A 23,485-nucleotide genomic window follows, 5' to 3' on the forward strand; every position below is an offset into this window, starting at 1 on the left:
TGCATTGCCTACACCTCCGGGATTATGTTCAACATGCAAACAAAAATAGAATTACTCCTTTTTGTTTGCAATGCAAATTGTTTTGCTATCAGTTAATTAATATGCAATATCAAAACTTTTAACGTATATTTTTGCTTTCAGTAAAATATTTTTGATTACATGTGAAAAGGCTTACTTGCACAATAAAAACAAAAATGTTACTCCACATGGTTGCAGGTTGAGCAATCCAAATTAGGTGGGAATTCAATATATGCTGGCTCACATCGGTACCAGTTTTATTTTTTTGGGTGGCACATTGTAAAACTGGCTGGCGAGTGACCACCTTGGCCAAAGCATACTTATGTGCATGCTTCCTTACCCGTGCTTCTGGAATGTAAACGTAGCAGTGAATTTATTCTTCAGCAATTCAGCGAATCTTAAGTATTCTTAAATTCTTACAGGAATTCAGTTTTCACATAAAAAAAACCTGCTATTTGGTCTTGTCAACAATGACCCTCAAGGCCATGTAAAAGCAAAGAGTCTATTCCACACTGACTTGCACTAGGCTGAGGTTGATCATTCAGAAAGGGTTGCCATGGTGGTATCCATGGAAACATCCTACACCGTTCTCTGAGAGTTGAAGGTAACACCCACTCTCATTGTTCACTGTCTGTAATGCATATTCATAGCCACAGAAGAGCTATTACAAAATGCTTCTATTAGTCTACAATCCGTGCATCTAACCAGCATCTTTCAGCTGTAAGAAAGCAAATACAAATGAACCATTTCACCAATTAACTCTTCGTTTCCAGAGGAATTCTAATGAACCGAATAACCTTGCCTTGATATCGTCTTAGATAAGGTTAAGCAATACATATTTGCACAGGACATTTTATTTTGTAAAAAGTTAGCCTTACCAGAAATCATATAGAAATTGGGGACTTGACATTCAGCCTATCATTAATTGAGACCTTTCTCTTAGCAAGAGTAACTAGTAAAGAATTGTAGAATTGCAATATAAACCCACAATAGGATAAGGATGTACAGTTATCATCAGGGTCCAACTGTTGCCCTTATGTGCCAATATATTATATGTTTCAAGATGGGTTTTGGCATGGTTCAACCTGTATGACAATATTCCATTTTTTAAATTAGTACTGAGAAACATTGGGAGTCTAATTTACTGTACTGTTTGGATGCCACACTGACTGTATGTGAATTTCCAAGCTGTGAACAATAAGTAATGCACTGAATATTGTCTACACGGTCAATACACTCCAAATAAGGTCCATTCACATAAAGCACTGAGACGTCAATACAAAGAGCAAAACATATCTTTTAATTTATTTAATGCAGTGAACAATAAGGACACTAACCAAGTGCCCACAAAAGCCATAAAATCTTTTTTTTCTGTTGTCATCGATCTTCTGCTGCTTGTGGTCCTTCAGATGCAATCCAGTTTGCTTTTTGATGTGAACAGATGTAGCAAAAAGCAATATGGGCAACCTGAAAGAGGTAAATGTCTTCTTTTGAGGGAAGCAGGATGTCTTCCTGGACTTTTCCACAGTTTGGTGAGAGGGCTCTGGTCATTGAGGTAGACTATGACTTGTTGTCACGGAACTGTTACAACAACAAAATCACTAGTCTTCCACGGTGTCCAGCACCATAAATAAAAAAATGTAATAATAATGAATTCATAAATACACATACAAATTTAGAGCAAGTAACTCAAAGCTATGTTAAATGCAGTTAGCACATTCTTTACAAATATTGCCATAGCACATAGCATTGTACTGCACAGACTATTCAACACAAAATGTATTATTTTGTCAATTTATAATGTGCTGCCTGTTTTGTCTTACTGTTACTGGGTGCTTTTTCTTTCACCATCAGCCTTGATTGAAAGGCTTACTCTGTGCGCATTAAAAAGATATTGGGAGTATTCATGCCTTTCCTTTCCTACTCACCCTGTGTTAAGAATGAGCAACACGCTTATAACCTCAAAAAAAGAGTAATAGAGCATATAAACAAAAACTCAGTTAACCACAAGGATTTACTGCTACTTGCAAACTACATTTATGAATTTATAAAATACCTTCAACAATCATAAATTTTATCTTTTTAATAGTCTTAGATCCAGTGATGTATGTTGAAGGAGAAGAGGCAATGTAAATCTGGTTGTCTAAATTATTTGTTAGCGCTTTTGATACAGAACTGATATTGGTTATAAACAGAACAGTGGCACGTGTGACACGAAGGAAGAAGGTGTTTATATCTTGTCATATAAAGATGTGCAAATATACATTTATTAATTCTATTTAATAAATACTCAATTTATGTTTAGACCTTTAACCTAACAGATAATAGGCTATTTTGGCTTACTGTACACATATAATAAACATTGAAAATGCATCCGAAAGTCAGTTTTTTTGTGTGTTTCCCATTATATTTATTCCATCATTGAACTATTGATTTTATGTGAGTTGTAAACGCACAAGCAGCATTTTGAATTTCAAAAACTTAGGAATGAATATGCAGGCTTTGGCAAGCAGTCAAAAGTCAGACATGAATGCAGTCTCTGCTCTTCAAAATTAAAAGCTCAATCTGCCAATAAAGTCCTGTTTTCAAGGAATTAATATGGTCATAATATGAGACGTCCATGTGCCCTTTTCACTGTGTGATCTAGGACCACGGCTATCTCTCCAAAATCCATCCTTTCATTTTCACAGGCTGTCATCTGTGTCCCCATTTCCCCAGCCACTCTCAGTCCTATAAAATGTGAAGATACAGTTGGTGTAATAGCTTGGCTTTCAGTTTAATAAAATGGACCAATGAAAATAGTACCGTTCTTGTAAAATTTGTCCAATACTCTGCTTATGCCCAGACCATGCAGCGAGCAGTGAACATTTTATACAGTAAAGTAGGGGGGATGCTTATCAGTATGCACATAGATAACAAATAATCTGAATTACACAGTGCTGACTGTGGAAAATAATCAGAATGAAAATGCTCAAACTACTTTACAGCATGTAACAATCTTATACAAGAAACAATATTATACATGAACTTATCTCATGGGTCACATCAAAATTGAAACTAAACTTCCTTGGGTGCTTGGGACATATGTGTCGGGCCAAATTTAATTTTACCAACATAATTATCTACTGAAAGACTAGACACCCCTTAGCTGACAACGTCCAGCATGTTTGCTGTGCAAGAGATTATCAGGAGATGGAACACTGCTTGGTGTGCTGACTGGTCTCCATAAGGAGATTTAATTTCATGTTTCATAAAAGGTGAAAAAGGAGTGGTGTGTGGGAACAAATGATTATGTGGCAGGAGCTCAGCAGGCTGCTGAGCTCTGTCTATCTGCTCCTCCATCAGACAGTATGGAGCGTGAACATCGGGTACTGTGACTTGTTATTCAGAAATGGTGGCAGCTTCTTCATGTAGAGTGCACCTAATTGCTATACAGAAATTGGAAATATATATGTTTTAAATGTCAGGATGAATTGTAATGCTTGTGCGCACTCTGAAATATAATAACTTAAACCCACAAACCCACACTACAATGGAGATCTTCCATTTGCAGCATCAAAAAATCATTACCATTTGGAAATAATTTTTTCCATTACCAAAGACAAAAAACTCTACCAATATCTGTAGAATATGGTATGAAAATTGCATCTATATCTATATATGGATTTTATGTTTCTTTCCTGGAATGATCCCTTCACTCCAACTCTCCTTAACATTAATGACTAAATTGACGGTTGCTTCAAGGTGGTGTGGCTGCCCCAAGTTCAAGTTACATTGCCCATTTATTTTGTATAAGGCCCTGCTTGGGTTAGCGCATACAAAGACGATGGAACAATTGGCTGCCATTGTTCTGGAGTCAGTATTGTATAGAGAGTGACAGGACAATTCTTTGCTCTGAAGGTAAGGGTCATTAGCAACTTGCTCCTCCTGCTACTGACTCATAGAGGTAATGGATTACTTTAGAAGCCAGGCTGTGAAGGGGAAATTAGTTTGGATCAAATATGTTTTTCCTATTAAAAAATATATTAGCTATAATGGGCTACTCTGTCCCTTTGAATACCAGAGACTCTTTCAAAATAATGGAGCTTGTCCCTGCATTCATTTATGCATTTACGCAAGATTGTAGGGAAAGAGCCTTGTATCAAACCAGCTCTTTCTACCTCCAGTTGGACTCTTGGTAGAAATAATGGATCCAGCATTGAATCATGATGCATTATTAAAGCAGAGTTAAATTATGCCCTCCTGTTTGAATGAATGTTTTTCATTCTACACTAATGGCCATGAAGCACAGTATGCAGAGAGGAGTTCTGTGTCAAAGAAAAGCAGTGTTCAGATCTGCTCTTGTGCCATTTCAATTAAGCCTGGCACTCAATTAACGCAGCAATATTATTCTATATATATTCTAGATAGACTACGGTAAGAAGAGCAGTCTTTCACAGACAATATATCTGATGATCTGATAATTTATATTAAGAGAAATATTTCTGATGATCTATGCAGTTTGCAAAAAAACAAAAAAAAAAAAACAATGCAAGCATGATTAATGCTACAGTTTCCTTGAATGAGAAAGATGCAATGAGGTGTTATCAATTACATCAGCAAATAAACATTCTCTGTGTTATTTTGGCTGGTACACTTTGGCTGGAATCTAACATTTTGCGTATGAGGATTAATTGAATGTAAAAAAACATTGAATTAAAAGAGAGCTCTCGCTGTCTTTTGATTAATTCTGACAAGTGTTCTGTCTTGAAAAGCTATTGTTCTGTGTTCTTTATTGAAAAGCTATTGTCAGAAGAGAGGTGCAATGTTTCACAACCCCAGATGAACCTTCAGAATTGGATGTGGTGCAGTTTCTGAGCTACGTATTGCTGATCATGTCCCATAGCAAATCACCTTGCTGTCACTGATTAATAAACAAGCAAGAACCCAATAAATTTGTAGTGGGTCAAAGCATGTACCTTAACATATGTGTGCATTTGAAAATATAACATCTTTTTAAGACTGAGGAATTCTCAGCATCATAAGTTAATTGTGCACAATCTCGACACTGTATTTACATATCCAACTTACACATTTTTGGCACGTGTATGTTGCAGTGATTAAAGAGCTAGGCTCCTGGAGCTGGGCTTGTAGCCCAAAGGTAATTAAAGGTGATTAAAAATAAATAAACAAAATAGATGCCCCATGGCAAAATAATCAGGTGTTAAACTCATATTCCTGTCCACGCAATGGGAATCAAACAAGGATGCAGGTGTTTTTTAATTCAATAGTGTTCACTGATAATAACCATGCCCTTAAGGTAGCACACTGCCTTTACTGTCTAACTCGATTGGGTTCCCATTGAATAAGCCTGACCTTGGGGAACATGGTGGATGTACCTTAAATGGCTGTTCATTCATCCCCTTAATTCATTACTTTTGGCTCTCCCTGGGCACCCCGGCACTGAGCAGAGCTGATTAGGAGCGTGACTTACAGAAACCAAAGTGACTGACCCCCTCCTCAGTCTCTGGGAACAAGAGAAGATATTGCTGATTAGATCTGCTCCCATTGATTTCACATTTAAAGACTGGCAGGGGATGAGGGGCTGTCAGCAGAGAACCGGGCCGAATGAATGAAATGCTGAGCTGTTCTGTCCTCTGGATAACCTGTCAAAGCCCACATCGCCCCTTCCACTCTTAGAGGAGTGTCCCAAATTATTCATGACCCATAATTGACTTCAATTAGTTTTGAAAAATGGTAAAATCATTGGTATCATCAGACAAGCAGAAATAAAGATGATACGACACAAGTGTGCAATGTTACAGTAGTTTTGTCATTTCTAGTGCGAATATCTTACAGAGTACATATTAGGATGAGTAAAATGTCTTTCCTGTGGTCCTTCTAAAATGGCTTTAGTACAGCCATCCATTTTGGCTAAATAGGTAATATATGTAATAGTACGTGACATAATTGTTATTGTTGTAAGTGTGCTATAGGGAAAACGAGTCTTGTCTGTCAACAAAGTAGACAGATTTTCAATAATTAGAGCTGGTGAGAGTGTATGATTTGTGGTAATTGCCTTGACTGGGGCTGTGCGCCGCGACGCTTAATTACCCAAGCATGTTCCCTCCCAGGAGTCCTGTGGGGAATTGCCTTTCATTTTTTCCTTTGCTGAAATTGGAGGGATGTGGGGGTGGAAATTTGTCCTGCACCCCTTCGCTTTCTCTTCACACCTGTCAAAGTGACAAAAAATCCTCTCTGATGTACAATAAATACGCCCCTGCATCGCAACTATTTGCCCTACTGTAAGTAAGGGATGTAACATACATGATTAGCATTAACAGTGGGCTACGCATGTCCAGCTTTTCCCACCTTCCTTGAAATTTACCTTCAACCCTACTACACACCTTTTCAAAGATAATCAGTTAGCTGTACATCATAATTTATTTTGCTCTACAATGGATGTCTATACAACTACAAATGCCTCCATAAAGTGTGCTACAGGTTTGCTACATTCTTGGTTCTGAAAACTACATTACCTTTATGTTTAATCTAATCATCTCGGACAGGTAGCCTCAATACCCTGTAGTGCCTCAAATTTTAGACTTGTAAACATTTTCTTTGTATTAGTTGCTCAACAAATCAAAACACATTTGGTTCATTGGAAGGCTAAACAGCTGTAGTGCATCCTAACATGCCCAGATGTGTTTTTTCATCCACAATACTGATACACCTTTAGAAATTTGAGGAAAAACTCACTAAACAAAATTTGGTTGATCAGGCGCCGAGGTGGATGGGAAAATCAAAAATGTTAAAAAAAAAGAAGAAAATGGTCATCCAAGGATGCATGCCATGCCTTCTGTATGACTGTACTCCTCCGAAACCATCCTTAATTAGGCCCATATGGAGCATGGTGGATGCAGGCAGTATTTAAACACTCATCTGCTTCCGGCTCTACCACCAGCAAACAGTCAGCATGCATCCCATTAGGCTGAGATGGCTCCCGTTCTGAATGCTGTCCGACTGCAGAGCGATGGACTTGGAGAGTGAAGTGACCTCCCAGCCCGGGTATTTCCTGTAGCGGTGTGGGTGAGAGGCGGGTGGAGAGCAGCAGGGAAGCAGAGAGGAGATGGCTGTGCGCCTGGATGGCCTGGTGACTCAGGCCCCTCACTGAGCTCAGAGCTGAGCCTGAGTCTGCGATCGTCCGTCTGGCTCCTCATCCCTCGCTCTCTCCACTCCACTCCACTCCCTCCCCCTCTGCCCCCCCCCACCCCCCCCTGCACCCCCCCCCCCCCAACTCCATCAGTTTACATTTGCTTTACTCTTTCTACACAAACTAACTTAATGCTTTTTGGGCTTCTTATCAGTTTTACCTCCATTTTTGTGTAACTGTGTGCTGATTCAAACAGCAACCATAGCAACCAACAGAAAACACCTGGACACTGCACCTGTTTGATTGTTTGAGCCACTTGTTGTAGGGTTGTCATAACCAAGGCAACCAAAGCAGAAATTGGCTGGTATTATAAACCCATATAAGGTGGCAATCAAATGGCTGGTTGTTATTTTTGAGTAATTCACATACGGTGCAATTATTTTAACTGGAGTTACTTAGTTCTGACACAATCCCATCTGAGAGAGAAAAAGGAAAACAGATGAAAAATATTCACGCACAGATGGTGATGAATATACTTACAGTGTACCATGGGTAAAGAATGTTTCATCGCAGGCAACATATTCATGGTTCTTTGCAACTGCTCCTTTGATATTCCTTCCAAAATCTTGAACGTGGAGAGACGAACGCCAGCTGAAATGCACAAAAAAGTATAGGACCTATGGCTGTTTTAAGAAATCCATTTAAATATTCAAGTCTGAGAAACTGCTCTTGCTCCTTGGGAGTGCCATTTTTTCCTGGGATAACATAAGCTGTATTTCCCGTCATAGATCCTGCCAATAGTTGAATTTGTTAGGCTCAAACACTCCTGGTTTAAACATTTCCTTAGCAGTAAGAGCTGCTTATGAAAGAATATAAATTAAGAGATCAGTTAACAAATGCTACAATGTATACATGACTCATTCAGATCTTTCAGTCTGTGGACAAAACAATGAACTCCCCAGCTCAATTCTAGCTCACTTTTATTCTGTTTAACAATGTCGTCACAGTCGCTGCTCACAAAACCGGCATATGAAAACAGATCCTGCCAAGCAACACCTTTGCTGCTGCTGCATAATATGTCATTCTGCTAAAGTGACAAAAGAGGCTATTTACTCAAAATACATCAGTTATGCAGTACAGAGGTATAAACAGCTCTCTTCCAAATGCTTCTTCAAAGCCATTGTTCACCCATAACTATGTTTGAATCACTAATTAAATGATTGTTGGCTAAATAAGTAAGGATTGAATAAATTGTGTAATGCATTGTAGACTGAAAATGTCTATCGGAAGTTGAATTATAAATGCGTAATATTTGGAGGGTGAGGGTGTGGTAATCAAAAGCACACAGATAATCCTCACACCCACAGTTCCATTGCTGTAATCCTGAAAAATGAAAAGCAATAATGACCACAGGACCAATACACACCCCGACAGACATTCTGGCATGAAGACTGAAATATTGTGGAAGTCACCAGTAATTCTCGAAGACAGTGTTTTTGAGCAGGTTGCCATTGGTGGCCCATCCACATTAGATTGACAAGGTTCATGATTCAATTTCTGGTTGGATTACTACTGACCTTAATGACCATTTTCTGTAGATATTCCAATTCATCACAATAAGTACACATGCTGTGGCTACATAATAAGAAAGTATAGTTAATTCATAATTCAGGCCAGTCAATATAATAATGTTTTTATAATCAAACCAATAAATGTAACCATCCCTGCATGCGCTTCAACATCCAAATGATGTATGACTGTAGATTATGTATGAGATATATGATGCTGCTCTGTATTTGCCATTCACATCAAATCTCGCTCAATGATTATTCTCTATATGCAGGATAGGTGAGATAATGTCAGCCTCCACAGGTGAAGTCATGGTCTCAAGTGAAATCTCACTTCAAGGAAAGCACCTGCTTTCGCACAAGCAGGTGCACAATTCTGAACAACAAAACATACGGTATCTGGATGAGATATGGAAAAAACGGTCAGCCTGGGTTCATATTTCATCAGAGGCCGGCCGGCTCATCCTCTTAAGATGTACGTTTCATCACAGACCGCCGAATTCAAGTCGGGCCGATCCCAATCCGTCCGTCTGTCAGCGTCCACTCGTTTCTTTGGAGAGCAGTGTCAACAGATGCACTGAAGCATTGCTTCTCCCCGGACAGACGTGACGACCCGCGCTCCCCTAATACTCCACAGGGGCTCCTGGCCCTGGCCGCCTCTGTTCTCCGATGCGCTGCGTTCACCCCTGGGCCCGTGTGAAAGACTAGATCAAACACTGCGGCACAGTGCCCCGCTGATTTCCAGGGTCCGCCTGGCCTCAGCACACCCAGCCACTGATTGTGATTGCACTTCAAATGCACCCCTAAATGGCTCTTTTTTTTTAATACACATACTCTGTCACGTTTTGATGTTACTCAAAATGCCCTGCGGTGCTACCACCGTCTTCAAAAAGAGCTACTCCTTCAAAAGCAGATTGCCTTTGCCAAGGTTAGGCGTGAGACACAAACTCACACCATGCTGCTCTGGAGCTTTTCAGCTGAGCCTCCCACACATTCAGATATTCTCTTGGTGTTTTTTTTTCGTAGCACTTCAGCCCTTGTGATATCCAGAAACAACTGAACAATGGACACAGCTTAATTTTTTTATGATCAATAGGTTTGTTGGAACAATAAATCATGCCATTGTTACAATAAGGCAATTTTGAACGAACTCTAGATCTGCACTGATACAAGATTTTGCTCTTGATCTTTGCCATGTAAATTCAGTCAGCTATTTTTCTTTCAAAAAGCTTTGAATAGTCCACACTCCTTATTTCAGGTATATAACTGCGATCCAGTGCAAAATAGTATCTGGCTATAATGAGGCTGTAACCAAACTGTATCTAATTACAATAATTGCATATATACAAATATATCTCCCTGCTTGAACACCTGTTCTAAATGATTGTAAATATACATTTTTGGAATAGTTTCAGAATGTTGTTATGCAGCCAAACTGCTTCAGAGACAACCTATAACCTTTACCTACACAATCATTGAAACAGAAATGCAAGGCATCCCTTTATCAGTAACAATGATAGTAATTACCATTTGTTTCTGTAACAAGTTTACGATGCCACTTTTCAGCCCAATGGAATATTAAATACAAAAAGCATAATTGTAGATTCTCTTTAGAATAATGGACATTTAAAGTTAATCACAACGTTTGTATCAAATGCATGCTTTTTTAAATTTGGAAACAGCTTTATATGATTAGCTGTTGGTCTGAGCTGTGAAAGCACTCTCACTGAATTGAAAAGCGCAAAGGGGAACTCCCCCGCCCCCTTTTTTTCTTAAATCATGTCATACTTTCTCCATTTTCCATGAGAGTGGATAGATTCAGATAAATGGATATGCGAAAATTAATATGAAGAATATATTAACATAGCAGAAAGGAATGCAATTGCACATAGGTGTTTGTTCTAAGGGAAGCTTAAGCTGAAGTAAACTAAGCAAACCTTATCCTATGTGTTAAAAGAATTGTTACAAAGTAGAGCTATTCCTACATACAGTAAAGTGATAATTCCCATACAACTAATGGTACACATCTGACATTACTTGGATGAAGCTAGAGTTCTCTGACATTTTCCTCGACTAAGACATATTTTTTAAAGACTTCAGCAGCATGAACACAGGGCTGTTTCCAGCAGTGACATACAAAAACCAAGTGATTCATTATAATGGACATTTATATAAAGCAAAAGGACCAGATACTCAAAACAATTAATACTGATGACAGCTAAAGCATTACAAATGACAATCCAAATGTCCATAATCTGTACATTGTCTGTATTCAAATATTAAAAAGCAAAAATGCAGTTCATCATAGAATATCACCGCTTTCTGCAACGAATTTGAATTTACCAGCATTTCACCTTGAGACAGCGAATGTTACTGAGGACCGTGAAAACAAACAATAATCACAAAAACTATATAAACTATTACTTAACTTTTACTATTTTCGTAGTAAAGGCACCGGTATAATTTTTGTGTCTTTGTTTATTTCAGATATTATCTAAACTTGAAGGTAAACACAACCAAGAATGTGTAAAAATATCACTATCTGGGTATCATCTCTGAGCTAGATACGTCATTTTTATTTAAACATACATCCCAGACCCTGAAATGCAAATGAACGTCTTACCGCCGCAGTTACGCTACCACATGCCGCGCACAAAGTCGACTGCTGTAGGAAAACTGACACTGTCACTTGACGTTGCCACAGATGCAAGATATTGAGGTGCATGTTTTCCCCGTACCTGATCACATAAGGAATGGGATAAGTGAACAGTAAACACAAAACCAGTGTGATAAAAATATTGCTTCGAGGATATTCGTGGTGGGTAGATCTCAGTTGTGTGGATCCTTCGGGTTTTAAGGCAGCGTAGGTGGGGGCACGATCATTATTGTATCTGGTTCCAAATAAATCATTAATCTAATGTAATCTAATGAAATTCTCCAGACAACTATAGGCCAACAGCAGATTACCATCGTGGGGCTTAAAATAATTACCGCGGAAACTGGATTTTCGTTTCTCTGGGATTTGGAGCTGTTCACACTTGTGGGTACTGAAACGGTTGCGGTACCGGTTATTTTAAAAGTGACAAAGATGACATTATAATATATGTGCTTGGCCAACACCTTAACCACTTTCGTAATTTTGACGAAAAACAATGGTGTCACATATCCTTCAAACACATCCTGTTTTTACATTTCTTGAGTTGGAATGAGAAAGTGATTGAGATATAGCTTAAATGCAGGGGGCGCTGAAAAAGGAGCACTTTATTGGCAAAATCGTGTTTCCCTACTCTTTCGTAGTGTTGACAATATGTTACCACAAAATTGTGGTGGGGGTAAACATGGAAAATAAAATTGATATTAGTACCAAACACATACTCCAGTGGCTAGAGTCCGGACTTCCTTTAAAATGCAACATAATAAGATAATGCTTTAATAAAATTCAAACTATGCAAAAGCGAGCTGACCCCGAAAGCGTACCTCAAATTACGTGATGATCCACAGCATAATACAGGCCTACTTCAAAACATGACTATATAATAATCTCCTTAGCTTTGTCCAACAGATTTAGACAAACAAGTAGGCCTGTTCGCACATATACGCGTGACAACAACTCACGTTGTGGCGTGAAAAATTCTCAAGTACTGCCTTATTAAATGACCTCACGGTTAATACTTCCATTGTGTGGAAAAAAGCCAGATGCCTTATAGAAGGGGTAATGCACGATATTTTCTTATGCAAAAATACGAAGATATAGTCGCGCTGATACGGACATTGCTGGCTACTGTGGATGATAACTGTAATACAGTGTTTTTCAAGTGTGATTACAGTCATCCGGTAAACACGAAAACGCGCACACGACCATTCCTTGTGAAGTGTATTTCCTATCATCAATAATAGCCTATCATTGCATATCACATCTTGACAAGAACAAAATTATGTTGGAACGCCTGAAAGCAAAGGGACAAACTAGCCTACAGTTAACAAAAACAAAGGCAAATAATTTAAATCACTAAAATAATTTCGGGTCCATGGAAAATAAGAATAGCCCACCCATGAGTTGCACTGTATGTATGTATGGATCTATGTAGGTATGTAGCCTATGTATGTATTCACACACGCACGCACGCACGCGTTCACATATATGCACACGTGTGTGTGCGTGCGTGCGTGCGTGCGTATGTGTGTGTGTTTGAGTGCATGTGTAAGTAGGCTATCTTAACAAAAAAAAAAGACCAGTACAATCTGCGCAAAGAACTGAAAACAAACAAACGACAAAAACAACAGCAACAAAATAAATAATCACAAGGCAGAGTAAATAAAGCTCAACAGTGAAAAATAAAATCCACCACTTTTCCAAAGATGATAACACTGCCCCTGTTCTACCTGTTGCTCAGTCCAGCATCCTTTATATCTTGAACTCTCCCGACCCTCGACACGTTCCTTGTAAATCTGCATGTATTTTAATAAGAGTACACATCTTGCATTAATACAATTACAATATACGTCAATAATTCAATTATAAATACACTTTTAGAACATAATGCATTAACTCTTGACTGCAGACACTACGTCCTGCTTTATATAATATCGTGCATGATGAATTTGTATCCTGCCTTTTAGTGTCTGATATTTAAAATGTACAAGTCAAGCATTTGATTGTGAATATACTCACACGTTTTGTTGTTGGCGTCTTGGATGTCCATCAGATGTCCTGGTGTCGGTTCGTTTTGTGAGGTCTCCAAAAAGACCACGGTGTTCAGATGACACGCCAGCTGAATCACATGAATGCTCGCCCTCTTTACCCTTCTCTCTCTCTCTCTCTCTCTCGCTCTCTCGGTCTCTTCCTGCCTCTTCCTGCCTCTCTCTCTATAACGAAGAAAAAAATACAACACCGATGTTTTCCGAATATCATGATGCTTCTGTTATCCTTGTCGACTGCTTGGCTGTCGGCTGAGCGGCAATCTGTGCTGGGGTTGACAGTCTATCTTTGTGGTATGGACTGAGACAAAAGCCACAGCTCTAGTTTTAACTGATCACTGCCTCTTTAAAGCCCGGTTCGTCCCACAGGTGGCATGTCAATTTCATGAGCATCAATGACGTCACCACAAGGGGAAAGAGACGAAACCCCATTTTCATAACAAAAGTCCCCGGGGAAATTATGGCAACAGAACATACATTTAAAATAAATGTGCGCAGAGAACAGAGAAGAGCCCAAATGCTCGCTATTACGATACCACAAAATTAGGCTATGAAAGGGTTAAACCATGTACCGTTGTAGCTGATAAACATTGGTCATTGTCCTTTGAAAGCCGGCCATTTATACACTATCATATAAATGTTTTACAAAATACTTCACCAAATTACCTTAGCATATATATTTACTTTGTAAATAAAGAACAACATTTATATGCATATTTTAGTCTTTAGAACAGGTTTACATTATTTTAATAATCAAAAATGAATTTGAGCTTAAAAATTACAGACAGAAAAGTTTGAAATTGAGTAGCCACTAAAATGTCTGTGAACAGTAATACATTTTCTGGGGGGTTATTTGGCAGGGTTGTAATATTTAAAAAAATGTAAGGTCTTCTGACAGATGCAAAACAAGCCCAAGCACTTTTTTAAAGTAAAGGCTAGCTAGTCCAATATGGAACTGTACCCCGAAGCCTATTTCTCTTTTTTCTCCTTGTGAGATATGAGGCATCTGTGAGGCTCTGAGTTAGCATTTCTCCCACACTCTTCCTTGGGCGCATGGCCAGAATACTTTTCAATCTCCATTTTTGTCCACTGAACATTGATTGTGCTTCTTGAAACATGATAAGTAATTTTAAGCACTTGCAAAGATGGTTTTCCTTTTTAATTGGTAACAGCACACTCTAAAGGCAGATTTGCATTGCCAAGGTAGTACTTCATTCTGCTTCACAGGGTAATTTATAAAAAAAATAATTTTGGCTTCAGTGAACCTCTGTGTTTTGGGCCAATATTAATTAACATTAGAAAGCAAGTGCTTGTAGGTGGGGAGTGTATCATTGTAGTCTGTTATAACATTTTAAGGAAATGTAACTAACACTATACACCTTTACAGCAGAAGGGCATGTACCATGATATCATTTTACTTAAAAATCTTTTATGCGAATGGGTGCAAATAAACTGTATATGCAATAACATGTTGCAATTCTGCTTCATATTTTTTGCATTTTAATTTTATGTTGCCATTGTATTGTACTGCTACTTCAGTGTAACATTTAAACCACTGTGGATGGTCAGATTATGTCAACAGACATATAGTGTACAGACTATATTGATAGTATATAGACTATGCAGGTGTAGATTTATGAATGTAAGTTTAATGCACATTTCTGCACAAATATTTAACTACTACCATTTACCAGTTAGTTAATTAGAACCATTATGTTTGACTAAAAGTTAATCTAGTTTTACTAACAATGTCCATAAATTAAGTGTCATAAAATGTTATGTTATGTTATCAGTAAGCATGTTAAGTTGTGCATATAGTATAATACAGAGGTGATTCCACCAACCAAATTTTGTGAGGTTTTATCCAAGCTGAACACCTCTGCCTTTTTTAAATGCCAACTCCTCCCTTTACGGCAAATCACTGTCTATAATAAACAAAGAAATTGGGATATTTTATTAAAATTGAATGTAACACAAATTATACCTCCTTTGATAGCAGTGAAAAAAAACACACCTTTGATGGTGCTTTCTATTATTTGGTACTTCTATTATTTTCTAAAAAAGCTTAAGACATGTATTTTTTCAGGCACAATTGTGTTGTTTTAACCCCATTGTCTCCTCAGAATCACTGTTCTCCCCCGAGACACCAAAAGATGATTTGTTTTGTTTGGCTCATTATGGAATCAGTCATTCTGGGCTTTTGTTAGTGTGTGTGTGTGTGTGTGTGTGCACACGTGTGTGTGTGTGTGTGTGTGTATGTGTGTCAGTGTATGCATTTGAGCATATGCGTGCGCGTGCACACTTGTTTGTGTGGATGCGTGTGTCCTCGCATGCAGCTACGTTTCCTGCAGAGATTGCACCTCCAGACTCTTTTCAAAGAGTGTTGTGTCTTTATGTGTCTGATGTTGCATACTGTGAAATTCAATAATGTCTCCCTGTTCTCCCATTGAATATGATGTGTTGGGTTTGGCCATGTAATAAGGTTCTGAACAATGGTGTCTTCAAGGACTCCCTCTGAGGAAGTTCTGTACTTACACTTCTCCAGGGGGGGCCATCTTGATCACTCAGGGTGTGTGCAGATGAATTTGGGGCATAGGTGGATGGAGAAAGAGGGTCTGGTCAAGAGACATCCACATAAGTGGCCATCTGACGCAGGGTCACCGAGAAACATCTCATATTTTTTCTCTGAACAACAGGCTTTACACTGTATGTCCGGTATATCCTGACTAATTTTTTGTACGTTTATAAGTAAGCAGCACCTTCTGATTTTATTTTTTAATTTCAAAGACAACATAAGAGCGTATATTACCATTCCTAAGTGCAGCAGACCAAATAGATGAATGGAGCGCCATCTTATTGTTATTCAGTATGTAATGTAAAATGCAACATAATTATGTCATGCTGTGATTACGTGAAAGAGGAACCCAGCTGGCCAAATGAAGCAGCTGCTTTGTCAGAGAAACAGACTGGAATAGGGTGCTTTTCCAAATGAGAAGATGGTGAAATGAAAGGTCATTCTGTGTTGCTGTAGATCTACAGCTATGGTTAATATTAATTGGATGCTGTTTTTTTCTTTAAGATCTAGAATACTTTAACTTGATTTTCCAAGCATTTGTATGGAGTTAACTATAAGTCCCTTCAAAGGTTTGAGGTCTAAATAAATAAAAAAAACTTTCAAATACTAGATGGGTGGTTGATGTTCTTTATTCAGAAGGAGCTTTTCATTCGCAGCTGGTTTTAATCAGCTGCACAGGCCTCTGGCAGGAGTGATAAGGGTTTTGTTACCTGACAGAAAAAGAGCAACAGAGTTCAAAGGTTACATTAGCAGATGTCCGTATCAATGTTACACAAACCCACACTGAGCGATTCCTTGTTTGCTAAAGCAGGCTATAAGTAATTCATTGTGCTCAGTGAGATGGAGCATCTGTTCATATATGCCTGGGCCAGACAGAGTCCTAATCACCTGGCAGAAGGTAGCGCTTTTCCAGGTAGCTGCACTCATAAGCTAATGACCTTTCACTGCTTAAAACCTCAAACACGGCAAAGGCTTTCCTGGGCACAGCAATGCAAGGTTTCTATTAAGTCTCACCCTAGACACGGTGCGCAAAAAGAAGGATGGTTAAAAATGAGGTGTGATGGCCACAACATGGGGTACCAGGAAAACATCATTAAGAGGAGAATGTATTGGTTGTTGGGATCAAAAGAGGAATCCAGTGTTGAAGGTTGCCAAGTTCTCATGGTGGTTATATTTCATGCACTTGGAGACGTAATGATGAGAAAATACACATCCTTTCCCTCTTAGTTGCATTTAGAGGGGAGGTGAAATTGTAGCCCTCTATATTTGCTGAGAAGGTTCAGTGTATGCACATTAAGGAGTGAGAGGGTCATTCAGTCCAAGCCTGCCTACAGTACTTGACCTCTCTGTGCCTGCTCTCAATAGCATGCATTAGCTTGAAAATGGCTCAATAATTTTCTTCCAAATTACTTTTCCATCTGTGCTGACCTGGGCTCCAACCTGGAGCCCTGGTACCCTTTGAAACTCTCGTCATTGTCCTGTTCTTTCCCTTATCCCACTTTCATGGCTCATTGAAAGCTATGCAACCAAGAACAACTGTAAGTGCAATCCAAAATAATACTCAAATGGGCAGATCTACCACACAAAAAATGGATGATGTGGTCTGATGAATAAAAGGGTATAATGGGAGAGGGACTGTTATTTGGGAAGAGTCCAGTTTGCACACGAATATGAACACACTCACTTGTGCATCCATAGCAACAGCCATTCAATCGGAATTGACAAACAAACCGACAGGTACAGGCAAGCACACACACACACACACACACACACACAAATAAAATGAGAAACACGCGCACCAGTACAGTCACCCATCTGCCCGCACTCCCACATAACACCTTCGCAGAAATATGAGACACCCCCCACCCCCCTACACACGACACTGTTACAGCATGCCAATGACACAGGCTGTCATTAAAAAAAACAGGAAGAAATACTCCGGTTTATATCTTGAATGCAACAGTCACAATTATATATATATATATATATATATATATATACATACAGTGTATATTTATGTTGTAGCTGATTGAGTCATAAATGTGGATGATTGTACTTGTTTGTGGGGGATGGGAAATCAGAAGGAAGGTTAAACATTGTACAGTGAGTGAAAATGTGTACTTGGTTTGTGTGTACGCACAAACCAAATACACATTTTCAATCACTGCACATGGTCATACAGAACAACAATGTTTATAACCTTTCTCCTGATTTCTCTCCCCCCCCCACAAACAATTTGAATCACTCACATTTATGAGTCAAAACAAAAACATCACACATGCAAGCCTGTACATATGCACGCACACGCACATCCATTCAAGACGACACAAGAACCACAAAGTAGCATGGCTGCCTCCATCTCTGTTGTGTTTCTCCTCTTCCCTTTCCCTTCATCCTATGTTTGGCTCTGTGTGGTTTCCATAGTAACCAGCATTAAAAACCATCCTGTACTTTAAGACATATTACACAATGAGTGGCAGAGTTCCCTATTAAAAGTAAATAGGGATGTGGCCCTGTAAACCAAGGTACACAGAGGTGCAGTGGGTAGTTTGGGATAAATTGTTTGCAGTAGCATTACTAGAAGAGATTTGCTGTGGATTATTGTGGTCAATACCTCCAGCAACAGATTCAGGCTGTAACCAATATGATTGTACTGACAATTACTTTTATATTTGGGGACAAAGCCACAGTAACAACAAGCACACTCAAAAGTGAAGACAATGCTTCCTTAAATAAGCAGAAAATCAAAATCAAAATGTGATTTTGGGTTCTATGTCGTCGTCATCATTCTGAGAATGACTTTACTGAAAGTCAGATTTTTCTGTTAGTGATACTCCTATATTTGTATATTACTGTATGCAGTTCAATCAGTGTGAATTGGACAGGTCATGTTTTAAACTTATTTCAAGAGAAGACCATCAATGCCATTATTCTCAAACATTAATGAGATTGGTTTTTACTGACTGAAGCAAAGCATCAGGTTGGAACTAGATTGTTTCTAGGCAGCAGTAACAAACCAGCTGACTGTAACCTAGCACTACAAGTCATGTGCTATCTTTCAGGGTCAACATTGTATGTAGGTATGTTTAGCATTACACGTGGATATCCTTGTTTCTTCCCCTTTAACTGTGTACCCTGCACCTAAGCCAACTGCATTTGATAAGACCTGGCAGATGCTCTTTCACTTGGTCACAGGCTTTGTGTATATTAGTTTCTTCCTGGGCAGGGACACATTCACAAGATGGAGTCCAATCTTTGACTTTCTCTCTTTCATTCAGAAGGGAATATCTTGAAATGCTAAAAAGTTTAATTCACACCTATATTGCCACAAAATATTTTATTGTATCAAATCTACAGAGTATACTATGGCATGGTCAATTTTATTTCTAATGTAAGTAAATTATCATGTTTTTAACAATTATATGAAATATTAGACTGTTCCTAACATAGAATTGTCATAATTCAAGAGTAAAAATGTTTCACAATTCTGTCAAAAAATGTCAAAAGCTTTAAGATACAACATGTGGTGTAAATATAGCATTACATTTTTTTTAAATTGACTGAAATTAAATGTAATAAAATAAAATGTATCTGTTAATACCCAGTACAGGTCACATTACAGAAAATATATTGCACACAGAAAGCTGTATACTGCAATATATGATATAATGCAAACTGGGTATAAGCCATGAATGATAAATTGAAGTTAATAATTATCATTCATATTAGTGATTAGATACATATTAGATACAATAAAACACAAGTCAACACAAGAAATTATAAGCCTCTCAAAAAAGAGAAAATAGAAAAATGTAAAAAAAAAATTTTTTTTAAGTATTTAAAAAACAATGAAATTCAAATATTCTTCCAATGGTTTTTTTTTAGATGGTAACTTTAACATTTGGACATGTAACTTTTCTATGATAAGTGCATGCTGAAAATATAATGGGGTTGTTTCTTTGTTTGGGATTGGCTTCAGTTAACCTGGTGCTTTCAAGGGTTTAGTACATAGTTGCATACTATGTTTAACATTATTGCTCTGTCAAAAAAATAAAAAATAAAAAAATCCACCCAATAGGGATCAATTTCAAGAAACATCACATAACAATGGTCCATGTAATAACTAAACTAAAATTTTCTCATGTCCCTTAGCAAATGGTGAAAAACTAATTTGGTCTCAGTTTGTCAGTTTCTTCCTATATAGGCTATTTCATTACTTGCTAAGGGAAGTCAGAAAATTGAACTGATAAGCGACACGTGGACCAAGAGGCCTACCTACACACATCTCATCGTTTAAGGCTGCTAATTTGCACTTATGATTCTCTGAAATATGAGACCTATTTCTGATAGCATTGACCAAACCTATATACTTTTAATAGAAATTATTGAATGATCAAAGAATTGTGAGATTTGCACCTACAATAAATAGGTTAAATAGAACCTAAAGGATAAAATGTATCCTCCCAACAAATATTGTCCATCTAGCCAATGCTGGATATAGCTAATATCCCTCTAGTCATAGAACTCCCCTCTTGTCCAAAAACAAGCATTAAAGCAAGTCAAAGAGACAAACAGTTGCTTCAGTCAGTGTAATTTATCATTATGATGAACCTGGCCTTTGTACTTTTTACTGAAACAACTTTATGAAATGACAGTGATTGCCTTTTCGATATGTGGAAAGTATTTTCATTTCACACCGTTACATCCTGAAAACAGTCCCCATTGAAATGAACAATTTGCTCCATTTTGAAGTAAGTCTGGTAAAAAAAAAAAACTATGCTGGCCATGCTTTTTGTGATATAGGTTGCGTTTTCTGAAAATAAAAAACATATTTATGAGCTGTATTTAATCATTTTAGCACAAAATTTGAATGAATGGCTTGCTGGTTGAGTCCTAAATCGGGTAGGAGAATGCCAGACAGTATTGAGCATCAGACATACTGTAAGCATTGTGGGTTTTGGTGCATTCATAGAATATGTTGACAACATAAAATTACACTGTGCTTATCCTTTAAGAATGATTCAGGCACATATGATATGTAATGCTATACATAGTGAATGATACTAACGTTTTGAAACATTAAAATGATCTGAGCAGTAGACATCTCCATGAAAACTACCATGCAGCAGGATTAACTTAAACCTCAGTTAAAGTGACCTCTACTGGCAGTTAAGTGATTTCAACAAGACACAGCAATGTGAATTTAAGATAAACCGTAGGTGAGTATTAAACTACAGGACACAGCAATTGGATTTGAGAGACCATGTGACCAATTCTAGATAACGCAGGTTTGAAATCGTCCTAAACTCTAAACCACAACTATGCTACAGTAATGACAATAGCAATGAGCCCCAGAAATGAGCAATAGCCCCAATGTGTTTTGTGTTTCAAAATCTTAGGCTTACAGTCTAAAAAGTGAAAAGCATTTTCCGCCTTCTTGATTTCTGCTTTTATTACATATTTGTCACACTAAATGACTGTAGATCTTTTGACAAAATGTAATATCAGACAATGGGAATCTGAGTAAACAGAAAACACATTTTAAAAATTATTTAATTTATTTAGAGGTATACTATGTAGGATTTTGCGGCCCTGTAGACTCTGTGTTTGTAACCTCACTAACGCCTCCTTTTGTCCTCAACACCACTCACACATCTTCGATGAGGACACACCCTCGAATGTTACAAGAAAAATGTCAAACGAAGAGGTGAAGGTGGTCAGAGAAAATTGCATTTTAGCAACATGAATGACTCCATATTGATTGTAACAGTAATTAGGCAGTGTTATAACCATCTTTACACCGAGTGACCCCATAGCACATGGGAACAGGTAGCTACTCAGTAGTGCCAATGCAGCTATTTCATGTTTCTTGTCATTTGTATTTAACTATTCTAGGCCCTGTTTCAAGAAGCAGGATTACTGAGTTAGCGGGATTACTGCACTGAGTAAAACTTGGAACCTTCCCAAATCTGGATCATGGACTGAAAAAGAATTGGGATATAAACACAGAATTGCACTTGGAATAAGTAAAATTAGTAGGCCATAGGTCTCTCTTAGCTAGCTAATATATTTGTAAAGTGAATGACTTTTTCATAAAGTTATCTGTAGTCTTTTTAAAACTGTTTGCAACTTTGTTTGCTATGTTAGTGAAGTTGGCTACACATAATTTTGAGCATCAAACACTTCATTTCCTGCATTCTGGTGAATTATTATGCACCAATTTGTGCCTTTTCTGCATCAATTTATGGTGGAAATGTATTTATTTACGTAAAGGAAAACACAAAATTCAGTTTTTATTGGGGGGTGACAAATGAATCTGTTCTAAATATTGAGGGGGACATCACGAATCCCCTGCGACCCCTCCCCCCGCCCCCAAATCTATGCCCATGAACAGCAGTTCCCATAGTGGGGGAAGACATCTTGATAGACAAAGAAAATTTGATACAAAAGTTACCCAATCTCGGGCATCTAGTTGCGTAAGTTAACTAGCTAAAAGTACTGTTATTTACAGGTCCAACAGAGGAAAGGCTAACTCTTGACGAAGTTGGAGAACTTCAGCTGACGCCACCAAAGAAAAGTAATTTGACTGGTTGACTCCAGTTTTTAACGAGTCCTGTCTGCTTGTCTTTTTGCTTCGCTGTATCTAGGTTTTTCACATCTGCCAGTGCAGCAGCTGACTAGCAACAAACACTTTGTTGGAATCTGATCCCAAACCACAGGCTCTGTAGCCACGTGCACCCCTCCCCAAACAGAAAAAGAGTGGCATACCCAGAGATGTGCCAAACACATTTTAGAATGTCAAATACATGTAAAAGGTGCACAAATCTGGCTAAAGTGTGTAAAGACTGAGATTGCCAGTGCATCATAGATATGCCTTAGCATTGTTATGTTATAATATTTTCTAATGAAAAATCCTCCATAGTATGCCTTTAATGAAAACATACTATCGAACACCCATACCACCCATGTGAATAATGAATTTCCCCTTTGAACTTAATAACTTATTGCACCACCTTTCAGGTCCTGCCACAGCATCTCTGTTGGGTACAATCAGGACGTTGACTAGGCCACTCCAAAATTATATTTTGTTACTTTTCAGCCCTTTGGATGTGAACTTTACTTTGAAAGTTCACAATGAAACAAAAAACTTTGTGTTTTGTTTCATTGTCTTGCCGCATAATACAATTATGCTTCAGCTTCAGCTCATGGACAGATGAACGGACATTCACCTTAAGAATTTTCTGGTACAGGGCTGAAATTTGTGGTTCCTTCAAGTCATCCAAGTCCAGACACAGAAAAGCATACCCACTCCAACACACTACCACCACCATGTTGACTGCTGGTATGATGTTCCTACTGTGAAATGCTGTATTTGGCATCCAAAATGTTCAACCTCATTCTGTCCAAAGAACATTAAAACAGATGTTTTTTTGCAAATGTGAGAGGAGCATGATGTTTCTTTTTGGTAGCAGTGGTTTCCACCTTGCTACACTT

At 38.2% G+C, this 23,485-nt stretch overlaps 1 long non-coding RNA gene across 2 annotated transcripts; it reads right to left on the bottom strand.

Moving 5' to 3' along the window:
• Positions 1–1,297: 1,297 nt before the first annotated feature.
• Positions 1,298–13,784, bottom strand: LOC135255496 (uncharacterized). Of its 2 annotated transcripts, XR_010330176.1 has the most exons (3): positions 13,391–13,761; positions 7,691–13,167; positions 1,298–6,230 (listed from the first exon to the last, which is right to left on the bottom strand). It is a non-coding gene; the product is annotated as an uncharacterized LOC135255496 (long non-coding RNA). The 2 variants fall into 2 exon arrangements; XR_010330175.1 differs by having other exon boundaries at positions 7,691–13,784.
• Between the last annotated feature and the right edge of the window lie 9,701 nt (positions 13,785–23,485).

This window comes from Anguilla rostrata, chromosome 5 (genome assembly GCF_018555375.3).
Source record: "Anguilla rostrata isolate EN2019 chromosome 5, ASM1855537v3, whole genome shotgun sequence".
Taxonomy (NCBI): domain Eukaryota; kingdom Metazoa; phylum Chordata; class Actinopteri; order Anguilliformes; family Anguillidae; genus Anguilla; species Anguilla rostrata.